The sequence below is a fragment of the Dendrobates tinctorius genome, unplaced genomic scaffold (assembly GCF_039654945.1).
Source record: "Dendrobates tinctorius isolate UK_male_01 unplaced genomic scaffold, ASM3965494v1 ptg000086l, whole genome shotgun sequence".
NCBI classification, from domain to species: Eukaryota; Metazoa; Chordata; class Amphibia; order Anura; family Dendrobatidae; genus Dendrobates; species Dendrobates tinctorius.
The window spans coordinates 57,905,300-57,918,233 of NW_027361754.1; positions in this window are offsets into that span (position 1 = coordinate 57,905,300).

Below are 12,934 nucleotides of genomic sequence, written 5' to 3' on the forward strand. Positions count from 1 at the left end.
CACCGTCCTTGTGACCAGGGCACTCCAGATAGTCCAGACCCACAGAAGGTAGGTAGCTCCCCCAACGTAGGCCGTCACAGACTCTGCTCACACGTGGCCACTCCGGGTGCTATTCAGGATGTCCGTCCCCTCCTGGGACCGTCCAACACAGGCCTCACCGTGTGCTATTCAGGGATCCGATCCTACTCCCAGGATCTCCCAACACACCGGCCTCACCAGGTCCAGGGCCTAAGCATGTGCTCTTCAGGGATCCGATCCTACTCCCAGGATCTCCCAACACACAGGCCTCACCGGGTGCTATTCATGGAGCAGATCCTACTCCCAGGATCTCCCAACACACCGGCCTCACCAGGTCCAAGCCTACCACATGCTCTTCCGGAAGGTAGCACACCTTCCAACACCTAGGCCTTCCACACGAACCAATCAGGTCCATGCACTCCCCCCCTTGTGACCAGACCTCAGTCACACTATATGGTACGTGACCACACCCACAGGTGAGGTATGGATCACATGGTCATGACCTCACTGCAGGTCCTATTACATAAAGCCAAACACATATAGGCTTTATCTTGGGCGTTCAGACACACGCCCCTGGGTGGGTTTGTAGGTGACTGGACCCACCCATCTCTCCAAGTAACCTGGAAGCCTCCCATTGTAAAACAGAAACCATCAGCAGAATATCTGCTGATCAAAGCACGTTCAGGCCTCCATCACAGGGCACCCACCCCTGATACATATCTGCCATTTACAATCATGCTGCTCACCATTTCCCCATCACAATAAAGGAAATGCCTGCTTGCATGTCCTGGGAAGCCCATACAGCTCCCCCTAGCTGTCACAGGGGTCACTGCATCACACACTGTACCAAAGGAATACGCAAACTCACGGTCAGAGACAAGCCATAAAATCAGTATCGGTCAGGAGCAGATAAGCCAAAAGACAGAAGCAGGTCAGGATACAAGCCAAGTCAAAACCAGGAAGACAGCACACTAAAGGGAAACACTGAGTCAAAACGGGAATAGGGAAAAACAGAGACACGGGTTCAGACAGCAAACGCAGCAGGACAAATTAGAGCAAACAGAGTCAGCTACAGCAGCCCTAGGCAAAATCTATAACTGACATCGCCTGCAGGAAGCAGCGGCGATAAATAGCCAACCTGCACACAGACTGAGGCTAGGAAAGGTTAACTCTTGACATGACCAGACCGGGAAAGAGGGAAAACAGGATTCAAAACCTGGTCTGGATCATGACACTAAGGTTACAAAATAATTTCTGCAGCACTCAAGGTTCCTAAGAGCACAGTAGCCTCCATAATCCTTAAATGGAAGAAGTTTGGGACCACCAGAAGTCTTCCTAGACCTGCTCGTCTAGCCAAACTGAGCAATCGTGTGAGAAGAGCCTTGATGAAAGAGGTAAAGAAGAACCCCAAGATCACTGTGGCTGAGCTCCACAGATGCAGTAGGGAGATGGGAGAAAGTTCCACAAAGTCAACTATCACTGCAGCCCTCCACCAGTCGGGCCTTTATGGCAGAGTGGCCCGAAGGAAGCCTCTCCTCAGTGCAAGGGATATTAAAGCCCGCATAGAGTTTGCTAAAAAAACACACGAAGGACTCCAAGACTATAAGATTCTCTGGTCTGATGAGACGAAGATAGAATTTTATGGTGATAATTCTAAGCGGTATGTGTGGAGAAAACCAGGCACTGCTCATCACCTGCCCAATACAATGCCAACAGTGAAACATGGTGGTGGCAGCATCATTCTCGGGGGGTGTTTTTCAGCTGCAGGGACAGGAAAACTGGCTGAAATTGAAAGCAACATAAATGCGGCTAAGTACAGAGATATCCTGGATGAAAACCTCTTCCAGAGTGCTCTGGACAAAAGACTTGGTTGAAGGTTCACAAAAGGGTGCTTCTACTCAATACTGAGCAAAGGGTCTGAATACTTATGACCATGTGATATTTCAGTTTTTCTTTTTAATAAATTTGCAAAAATTTCTACATTTCTGGTTTTCTTCAGTCAAGATGGGGTGCAGAGTGTACATTAATGAATAAAAAATGAAGACTTTTTTAAATTTACCAAATGGCTGCAAAGAAACAAAGAGTGAAAAATTTAAAGCGGTGTGAATACAACTGCCCTCATTGGGAAAAATGCAAAGTACTACATCTGGGCAATAAAAATGAAAAAAGCATATACAGAATGGGAGGAATAGGGCTAAGCAACAGCACATGTGAAAAAGACTTGGGTATACTAATAGATCACAGACTGAATATGAGTCAACAGTGTGATGCAGCAGCAAAAAAGGCAAATGCAATTCTAGGATGTATTAACAGAAGCATACAGTCTAGATCACGTGAAGTCATTATTTCCCTCTACTCCTCTTTGGTCAGACCTCATCTGGAATATTGTGTCCAGTTTTGGGCACCACATTTTAAAAAAGACATCAACAAACTGGAGCAAGTTCAGAAAAGAGCGACCCAAATGGTGACCGGTCTGCAAACCCTGTCTTATGAGGAAAGGTTGCAGGATTTGGGAATGTATAGTTTGCAAAAGAGAAGACTGAGAGGAGACTTAATAGCTGTCTACAAATATCTAAAGGGCTGTCACATTGTAGAAGGATCAATTTTATTCTCATTTGCACAAGGAAAGACTAGAAGCAATGGGATGAAACTGAATGGGAGGAGACACAGATTAGATATTAGAAAAAACTTTTTGACAGTTAGAGTGATCAATGAGTAGAACAAGCTGCCACGAGAAGTGGTGAGTTCTCCTTCAATGGAAGTCTTCAAACAGAGGCTGGACAGACATCTGACTGGGATGATTTAGCGAATCCTGCTTTGAGCAGGGGGTTGGACCAGATGGCCCAGGAGGTCCCTTCCAACTCTACGATTCTATGATTCTGGGCACGCTTATCTCAGGGAGACCAAGTGACAATGCTGAGAGCTGCCTTCAGAAGCTGGCGCCTGGGAACAGCGCAAACTGCACTGATTTTCCAAAACGCCAGTACATGTCACACGGATGTCACATACGGACCACCGATTTCACCAGTACTGGTTTCTCATGTACAGAAATCACCAGGATGTATGAAGGAGGCCTTAGGCAGTGGGGAGTCATCTGTCAATCAGCATGACCTCGGTATTCACGACTCATCAACAGAGCAGAAAAGAAGCTGCTGAACTGCCAGCAGGAATGGTCTGTGACTTCTGTGCCGACAGATATCAGCATCGGGCACTACAGGCAGGAAGTTCGAAGCAGAAACCTGGAATTACATAAACTCATGTGACTTGTTAGAAACTCAAATAAAGTGCAACCAAGAAAATTGAAGCTGCGTTAAAAAAAAAAAAAAATCAAACCTGTTACAAAATGGCCCCCCAAAATGGAAAAATTCATTTTTTATATGCACAAAAAAGCACTCAACCGAAGTAGGGAGGCAAGGATATTTACAGGCCTCCTGCCCAGCGGTCACAGATTGCTGACCTGGCCTATGGTCTCAATTTTCCCCATTTTTAGCGCTGACCAAGTTTTATTCTTGTCAACTTTTTAGAAAGAACGTGCTTTGCAGGCAAAATTCTGTCTCTTATACCCTGTCCACTTATTCTATACATGCCCCCATCAGATAAGTATAGTAAAGTTGATTATTTTACTGATATTGAGAGACCGGTTCACATGGCTGCAGTAGGTGAAGTCTAGAAGTTGGACCTCATCTACCACGTATTATGGGTATGCTATAGAAGTGTAAAGTGGGAAAAGTCTTCTAATAAATCTGTACCATTGTGATATTACACACCAGTAAGTAGGTAGCCCTTTCACTGCCATGTGACTGCTGGGAAAGGTTATGAGGTTGTTACAATTTGGAGTCCAACATTCTATAAAAGGAAAAGATTGTTCAGGAGTATAAAACATTCAAGAATATATATATAATCTTTCCAGGAGTGAACATCTCAGCAAAGATATCCAAGAGCTACAGCTCAGGACACTAAAGGCCTGTTCGCAAGTTATATGTTCATGACAGAACCATTAGAAAGAATGAATGGAGCAGAGGACTATATGGAGAGCGAGGCCGCGCCCGCCAGCTGCGGGTATTTATAACGCATACATACAGTACCACCGGTCTCGGGTCTGAAACTGGAGAATCCCCGCAGTGCACAGTGCGTGCATTGGGGAGGATTCATAAGACTGCAGTCACACAGAAAGACTGCACTTATTGATTTGGAATTTTAATCATGAACTCCACTGTATACCCAAGTATTCCATAATAAAATCCACAAACTAAAACTGGGACTTAAGGGGCTCATGTAACAGGACATTGATCCCAAGCAAAAATACCTACATCAGAATGTAAGAAAAAGGTGTAGTGGCTCAGACAAAATTCAGACCTTGAGCTAATTAAAATTCTGTGACTGAATATTAAACTGTGCTGTCTGCCCTCAGACAAGTTCCCGCAAGTTCCTCATCCTCCACCGACTGCTTGTCCAGCTGCTGGAAAGGGTGCCACTCCTCCAGCAAATCTGACCACCAGCCCTCGAAGTGCAGGCCTGTATCCGCCCAGGCCACTGATCCAGTCGATGCCGCCGCGGAACGACAAACTTCGTCTTTGCATGATATCCAGTAATGGTGCCTCATCCATCATCAGAAGGTATCAATATCACCATTATAATAATAATAATAATAATCTTTATTTTTATATAGCGCTAACATATTCCGCAGCGCTTTACTGTTTACACACATTTTCATCACTGTCCCCGATGGGGCTCACAATCTGAATTCCCTATCAGTATGTCTTTGGAGTGTGGGAGGAAACCGGAGTACCCGGAGGAAACCCACGCAAACACGGGGAGAACATACAAACTCCTTGCAGATGTTGTCCTTGGTGGGATTCGAACCCAGGACCCCAGCGCTGCAAGGCTGCAGTGCTAACCATTACATTACATTACATTACAACCATTACACACTGAACGGGGAAACTGGAGGACTCGTGTATGGGTTGGGGCCCAGGATACTGCCTGGATGCATGATGTCAGCGATCCAAGGAGGACATTGAGTCCCTCAGGGTAGGAGCTCTCTGGTCTTTGAGATCCTCTGAAAAACATCGGGTTGATGATCCCTGGGCAAGAAGGATGCTCTTTTTTTCTGAATCCAGGACCATTCCCAGGAATTTCTTCCTTGGTGAAGGATAAAGATCCGACTTCTCCAGATTTGTGATCCAGCCCAGGGATTCCATAATTTCCAACGTCTTTGCCACATCTAGATTTAGACGGGGAACAGATGGTGCGACAATGAAGTCGTCGTCTAAATATGGAATGATGCAAATCCCCTGATGAGGAATAAAGATTACTGCTTCTGTCATAATCTTGGTGAATACCCATGGTGCTGATGAAATGCCAAACAGGAGGACATTGAATTGGTAATTGCTGACACGGTGACTATGGGAAACTGCAAATCTGAGAAACCTCCGATGATCTGGGTGGATTGGCACTTGGTAATAGGCATCCTTCAGATCTATCATAGCCATTACCCAATTCTGTCCAATGAGTGGTGTTGCCGATTTGATTGATTCCATCTTGAACCGTCTGTATGTGACCACTTGATTCAGTGGTTTCAGATTGATAATTCTGTGCTTCCCTGAGGGCTTCTTGAATAGGAAGAGGCGAGAATAGTGGTCCCTGTATATCTCTTGTAGGGGTGCTCGAGAGACCACCTTTGCTTGAAGCATACCTTGAAGACCTAACAGTAAGGAGTCTTGAAGATGTAGTTTTTTGTAGGGAGGTAATTCTCAGGCATTGAGGGGGAAAACTCTCAAACTCTAGGTTCAATCCGTCCCGAATGGTAGGGAGGACCCACTGGTTTGTGGAGATGGACTGCCACCCAGTGAGGAAGCCAGAGAGTCAACCCCCGACAGGAGAGCAGTCATTGCTTGTCAGGAGCTTGCTGGTGGTGAGGGACAAGGATATTTTTGCCCTTACCACCTTTTGGATAGCTCCAACGCCCCAATTTGTTTTTCCCTTTGTATTCCCTCTGGGAAGACTGGTCTCAAGAGGGACAAAAAAAACAGTTTCCTAGGTTTTTTCTGTCAAGGAGCGCTTTCTTTAGTCTGTAGTTTTCTCCAAGGTCTCATTGAGAGCTGGACCGAAAACATAGCAACCCTGAAAGGAAATGGCGCAAAGCTTAGCTTTAGAGATGACTTCATGATTTCAGCCAGAGAGCCCTCCTAGCAGAGTTGGAGAGGACTGTGGCCTTAGCTGCTACATGTACATATTCCGCAGAAGCATCGGCAAGAAACCCGGTTGCTTTCTGAAGAAGGGGAAGAGAGTCAAGAATCTCCTCCCTAGAAGTTCCCTGAGTGAGGTGATCTTCTAATATACGGAGCCAGCGAAACAGATCTGGCGACACAGGTGGAAGCCACGTTTGTTTTTAGCAGATTAGTGGAGGTATCCCAGGATTTTCTTAGCAAGCTCTTGATTTTACAATCCATGGGATCTTTGCGCTGAGATGAGTCCTCAAAAGGGAGAGCTGTCTTTTTTTGCCACTCTGGATAGCTGCACATCTACTTTGTTCAGTATGGGAGACTCCCAATCTCCATCTAGGGGGAAAACAATTTTTTAAATCTGATGGGACGCCAAGCCCTTTCTCAGGAAGGTCCCATTCATGAAGGGTAAGGCTCTGGATGTTTTCATGTATGGGGAAACCCTTGTGCTTCTTAGGTTCCAGCCCCCCAAACATTTCATCCTGCATTGACCGCTTCACTTCCTCTTCCTTAACCACCATGGTGCTCCTCACCATACTAACCAATTCCTCCATATCTTCGGGAGGAAAAATAATATTTTTTATCGGACTTGGGAGTGGAACTCTCATTTTCCCAAACATACTCCAAATCAGAGGTACGGACTTCGCCGGAGTCTCAATCAGACTCCACAAATGCCATTTTCCTTTTCTTAGGAGGAGGCTGTGGTACTGGAGCCTGGGAAAGGGCAGACAGATGACTGAACCTCTTGTTTAATGAGGGTTTTAATGCTGTCCAATAGGGATGGCTGTTTGGCACGCAACACCTCATCAGTGCAGGGCTGGCAAAGCTTATAAGCTGAGGGAAGCTTGGTAGCACATACACCACGCTTGCGGTTGAGCACTTTTCATTCTTAGGGGCAGGGAAATTGCCTCCCTAAAGAGAGAGAGAAAGGTGGACTTAAGGTACTGTCACACTTAGCGATGTACTAGCAATCCCGACTAGCGATATGACGCGGTCAGGATCGCTGGTACATCGCTAAGTGGTCGCTAGTGAGGTGCCACACAGGCAGATCTCACCAGCGACATCGCTGGGGACGGGGGTCGCTACTTACCTGTCACAATAGGCGATCCTGCGTCCTCCCGCCCGGCTCCACGCGTCGCTCGTCCTCACAGCAGGAAGCGCCGCAGGAAGCTGACAACGAGAAACAGTTCTGAACGTTCTCGCGCGATCAGCGATAACCAGCGGGGGAGCCGGTCGTAGGTAAGTATCAGACACAGTGATATCGCTAGCAATATCGCTATAACGTCACTAGTTATAGCGATATTGCTACCTATGTCTCTTAGTGTGACATGCCCTTAAGTCTCCTATTAGGACATACTCAGATAGCAAGGGACCTTCATCCACTACTTACAGTAAGAGGGAAGACGCTGGACTCTGCAGAAGCAGAAAGGGAGGTTTTTGTCACCGTCCATGGTCAGTCCGTCAGCAATCATAGAGACACAGACAATGGGCCTTACCTGGAGGCATCCCCCGACCAGGATTAACCCCTTTCTGCCATGAGACGTACTATCCCGTCCATGTGCCCTGGGTATTAATTCCCAGGGACGGGATAGTACGTCACAGCGATCAGCCGCGCCCACGTGGTGAGCGCCGCTGATCACGGCCGGGTGTCAGCTGATTATCACAGCTGACACCCGACACGTTAACCCCTTGCACACCGCGATCAAACACGATCGCGGTGTACCGAGGGTTAAAGGGAAGCATCGGCAGGGAGGGGGCTCCCTCCGTGCTTCCTTGAGCCCCCCACAGCAGCGCAATGTGCAGCGCTGCTGCAGGGGGCTCTTTCCCTGCAGGTCCCCGGATCCAAGATGGCGACAGGGACCTTCGGGGGCCTGCAGGGAGCTGGCTTCCTCAGTGCCTGCAAAGCGCAGGCATGAGGAAAGCCCGTGCAGTGCCTGTGACAGATTGCTGATCTGTCACAGTGATCTGTGATGTGACAGATCAGCGATCTGTCACAGGACAGTGATGTCCCACCTGGGACAATTTAATTAAAAAAAAAAAAAAAAAGGGTAAAAATAATTTTAAATTAATCGCTAAATAAATTAAAAAAAAAAAAAAAAATATTCCCTAATAAATTCATTTTTTGGAAATAAAAAAAACCAAAACAATAAAAGTACAAATATTTGGTATCGCCACGTCCGTAACGACCCGCCCTATAAAACTGTCCCATTAGTTAACCCCTTTAGCGAACCCCTTAAAAAATAAAAAACGAAGCAAAAAATGATTTATCATACCGCCGAACAAAAAGTGCAATAACGCGCGATCAAAAAGACGCATATAAATATGCATGGTACCGCTGAAAACGTCATCTTGTCCTGCAAAAACGAGCCGCCATACAGCGTCATCAGTGAAAAAATAAAAAAGTTATAGCTCGCAGAATAAAGCGATGCAAAAATAATTATTTTTAATATAAAATTGTTTTCATTGCATAAAAGCGCCAAAACATAAAAAAACTACCTAAATGAGGTATCGCTGTAACCGTACTGACCCAAAGAATAAAAGGGCTTTATCAGTTTTACCGCATGCGGAACGGTGCAAACGCACCCCCCAAAAGAAATTCATGAAACGCTGGTTTTTGTTCATTCTGCGTCACAAAAATCGGAATAAAAAGCGATCAAAAGATGTCACGTGCCCGAACATGATACCAATAAAAGCGTCAACTCGTCCCGCAAAAAATAAGACCTCACATGACTCAGTGGGTTAAAATATGGAAAAATTATAGCTCTCAATATGTGGTGATGCAAAAACTAATTTTACAATAAAAAGCGTCTTTTAGCGTGTGACAGCTGCCAAATATAAAAACCGCCATAAATAGTAAATCAAACCCCCCCGTTATCACCCCCTTAGTTAGGGAAAAAAAATAAAATAAAAAAAATTTATTTATTTCCATTTTTCCATTAGGGTTAGGGGTGTGTTGGGGTTAGGGTTGGAGTTAGAATTGGGGGTTTCCACTGTTTGGGCACATCAGGTGCTCTCCAAATGCAACATGGCGTCTGATCTCAATTCCAGCCAATTCTATGTTGAAAAAGTCAAATGGTGCTCCTTCCCTTCCAAGCTCTGCCATGCACCCAATCAGTGTTTTACCCCCACATATAGGGTATCAGCGTACTCAGGACAAATTGCAAAACAACTTTTGGGGTCCGATTTCTCCTGTTACCCTTAGGAAAATAAAAAATTGGGGCAAAAATATCATTTTTGTGGAAAAAAAATGTTTTTTTTATTTTCACGCCCGGGCGTTATAAACTTCTGTGAAGCACTTGGGGGTTCAAAGTGCTCACCACCCATCTAGATAAGTTCCGTGGGGGGTCTAGTTTCCAAAATGGGGTCACTTGTGGGGAGTTTCAATAGTTTAGGTACATCAGGGGCTCTCCAAACGCACATGACACCCGCAGACCAATCCATCAAAGTCTGCATTCCAAAACGTTACTACTTCCCTTCCGAGCCCCCGACGTGTGCCCATACAGTAGTTTTCTCCCACATATGAGGTATCAGCGTACTCAGGACAAATTGGACAACAATTTTTGGGGTCCAATGTCTCCTGTTACCCTTGGGAAAATAAAAAAAAAATGGGGACTAAATGATCATGTTTGTGGAAAAAATACGATTTTTTTATTTTCATGCCCGGGCATTATAAACTTCTGTGAAACCCTTGGGGGTTCAAAGTGCTCACCACACATCTAAATAAGTTCCTTAGGGGGTATAGTTTCCAAAATGGTGTCACTTATGGGGGGTTTCCACTGTTTAGGTACATTCGGGGCACTCCAAAGGCAACATGACACCCGCAGAGCATTCCATCAAAGTCTGCATTCCAAAACGTCACTACTTCCCTTCCGAGCCCCGACGTGTGCCCATACAGTAGTTTTCTTCCACATTTGGGGTATCAGCGTACTCAGGACAAATTGGACAGCAACTTTTGGGGTCCAATTTCTCCTGGTACCCTTGGGAAAATGAAAAAAATTGGTGACTAAAAGATCATGTTTGTGGATAAAATATCTGCCATGCGCCCAAATAGTGGTTTACCCCCACATATGGGGTATCAGCGTATTCAGGACAAATTGCACAATAAATTTTAGGGACCTGTTACCCTTGGGAAAATAAAAATTGGGGGTGAAAAGTGGAAAAAATGATTTTTTAATTGTACCGCTGTACGTTATAAACTCCTGTGAAGCCCTTGTTGGTTCAAAGTTCTCACCACATATCTAGATAAGTTCCTTGTGGTGTCTAGTTTCCAAAATGGGGTCACTTGTGGGGGGTTTCCACTGTTTAGGTACATCAGGGGCTCTCTATACGTGACATGGCGTTCGATCTGAATTCTAGCCAATTTTGCATTGAAAAAGTCAAACGGCGCTCCTTACAAGCTCTGCCATGCGCCCAAATAGTGGTTCCCTCCGGCATATCAGGTATCAGCGTACTCAGGACATACTGCACAATAACTTTTGCAGTCCAACTTCTCCTGTTACCCTTGGTAAAATAAAAAAAAATTGAACCTGAAGTATTTTTTTTATGAAAAAAAAGTTAAATGTTCATATTTTTTTTTAAATATTCAAAAAATTCCTGTGAAGCACCTGGAGTGTTAATAAACTTCTTGAATGTGGTTTTGAGCACCTTAAGGGGTGCAGTTTTTAGAATGGTGTCACTTTTGGGTATTTTGTATCATATAGACCCCTCAAAGTGGCTTCAAATGTGATGTGGTCTGTAAAAATAAAATGGTGTTGCAAAAATGAGAAATCGCTGGTCAACTTTTAACCCTTATAACTTCCCAAGAAAAAAAAATTGGGGTTCCAAAATTGTGCTGATGTAAAGTAAACATGTGGGAAATGTTACTTAAGTTTTTTGTGTGCCGTATCTCTGTGATTTAAGGGCATAAAAATTCAAAGATGGAAAATTGCGAAATTTTCAAAATTTGCCAAATTTCCGTTTTTTTCACAAATAAACGCAAGTTATATGAATGAAATTTTACCACTAACATGAAGTACAATATGTCACGAGAAAACAGTGTTCGAATCACCAGGATCCATGGAAGCGTTCCAGAGTTATTACCTCATAAAGGGACAGTGGTCAATTTGTAAAAATTGGCCCGGTCATGAACGTGCAAACCACCCTTGGGGGTTAAATAACTGAGGTCCCCGCATTTCACAGTTGTGCTGCTCCTCCCTCAGGTCAACGGGGGAACCCTGAAGGGAATGCCCCACTATGCCAGCAGATCCAGAGCCATTCCCACACATGCCGGGAGCACGTGTTCCACCGAGGACTGTATAGTGGGTGAACCGGAAGTTCGGCCTGACGCCACTTCCGGTACGCACGGCATCCGGATTTCGCCGGCATGAGAGGGCGATGCCGGGGAGCTGCGAGAGGACCCCGGGCCGCACATCACCACCCTGCTGTACCCTCCAAGGAGGCGCGGGAAAAGGTCCCAAGTCACATGAAGAACATGGAGACAGGAGCAGCACATGGAGGAGAGCAGAGCCCCCGACCACAGCTGCCCTGCAATAAGTAGGCCTGGTGCCCCAGATCGCCAGCACCATCAGGAAACCTCTTCATGCTCCATAGGGGACAGGAAAAATACTGGTGGTTGTAGGAAGGGGAGGGCTATTTAACCTCTTTATGTTTCCAGTCCCCCATTAGGGCGGCGAGACATCCTCCGATGCTGCTGTCGTGGAACGTGACTATAGAAAAAACAAAACCATTACACTTACCTTCCTGGCGCTCCCTTGCAGCATCCTGCATGGCAGGGACGTCATGCACTGCTTGCAAGCAGAAGGGCAGCTGTCGGAATACTCAGTGCTTTGCACGCCGGGACTGTTTGCACGGAGAGCAGCGGGTATTCATTGCTTTTCAGTAGCGTGCGGTCAGCCGGAGCCTTCCTGCAGTTGCCGCTACTTAAGAGAAATTAATATTCACTGCATGCCACTCCCATGGGCCTGGAGAGAGGCGAATATTAATTTCTCTTAGCACACATGACCGTCAGCAGCTGCAGGAAGGCTCCGGTTGACACCGCACGCTACTGAAGCAATGAATTCTCACTGCTCTGCACACAAAGTGCCGGCGTGCAGAGCACTGAGCATTCCGGCAGCTGCTGCCCATGATGTCCTTGCCATGCGCTGCTTACAAGCATAAAGCAGCTGCTGCCAACGGAGTAGGACGCTGCGTGGGCGCGCCAGGTAAGTATTTTTTTTTTAATGCTTTCTGATGGGGCCCAAGCATACCAGGATGCTAAAGAGAATATTCATTGCCCTTAACCCCCATGGGCGTGGAATGCAGTGAATATTCGTTTGTCTTTAGAAGCGGGCACAGGAGATAGCTTCCGCTGGCTCCTGCATCTGTGACCCCGCTGCACTGCCTCACCCCAACCACAGTCAGTACATCTGGACTAAGGCTGTGCGCCTACGTAGCGGTTTAATCCGGACACTGAAAACCGGACTCCTTCCCAGAAACCGCGCGTTTTTTTTCCACGCGATTATGTTGGCGATCTTGCCGCGATTTTCGCGTGCAATATTCAAGCACTTTCCAAGCGATTTGAAGCATTGCTTGGAAAGTGATTGACAGGTTGGTCACACTCGTCAAACATAGTGTTTGACAAGTGTGAGCAGCTTTTTACTATTGAGCCTGCCTATGCAGCATCAATAGTAAAAGATAGAATATAAAAAAAAAAA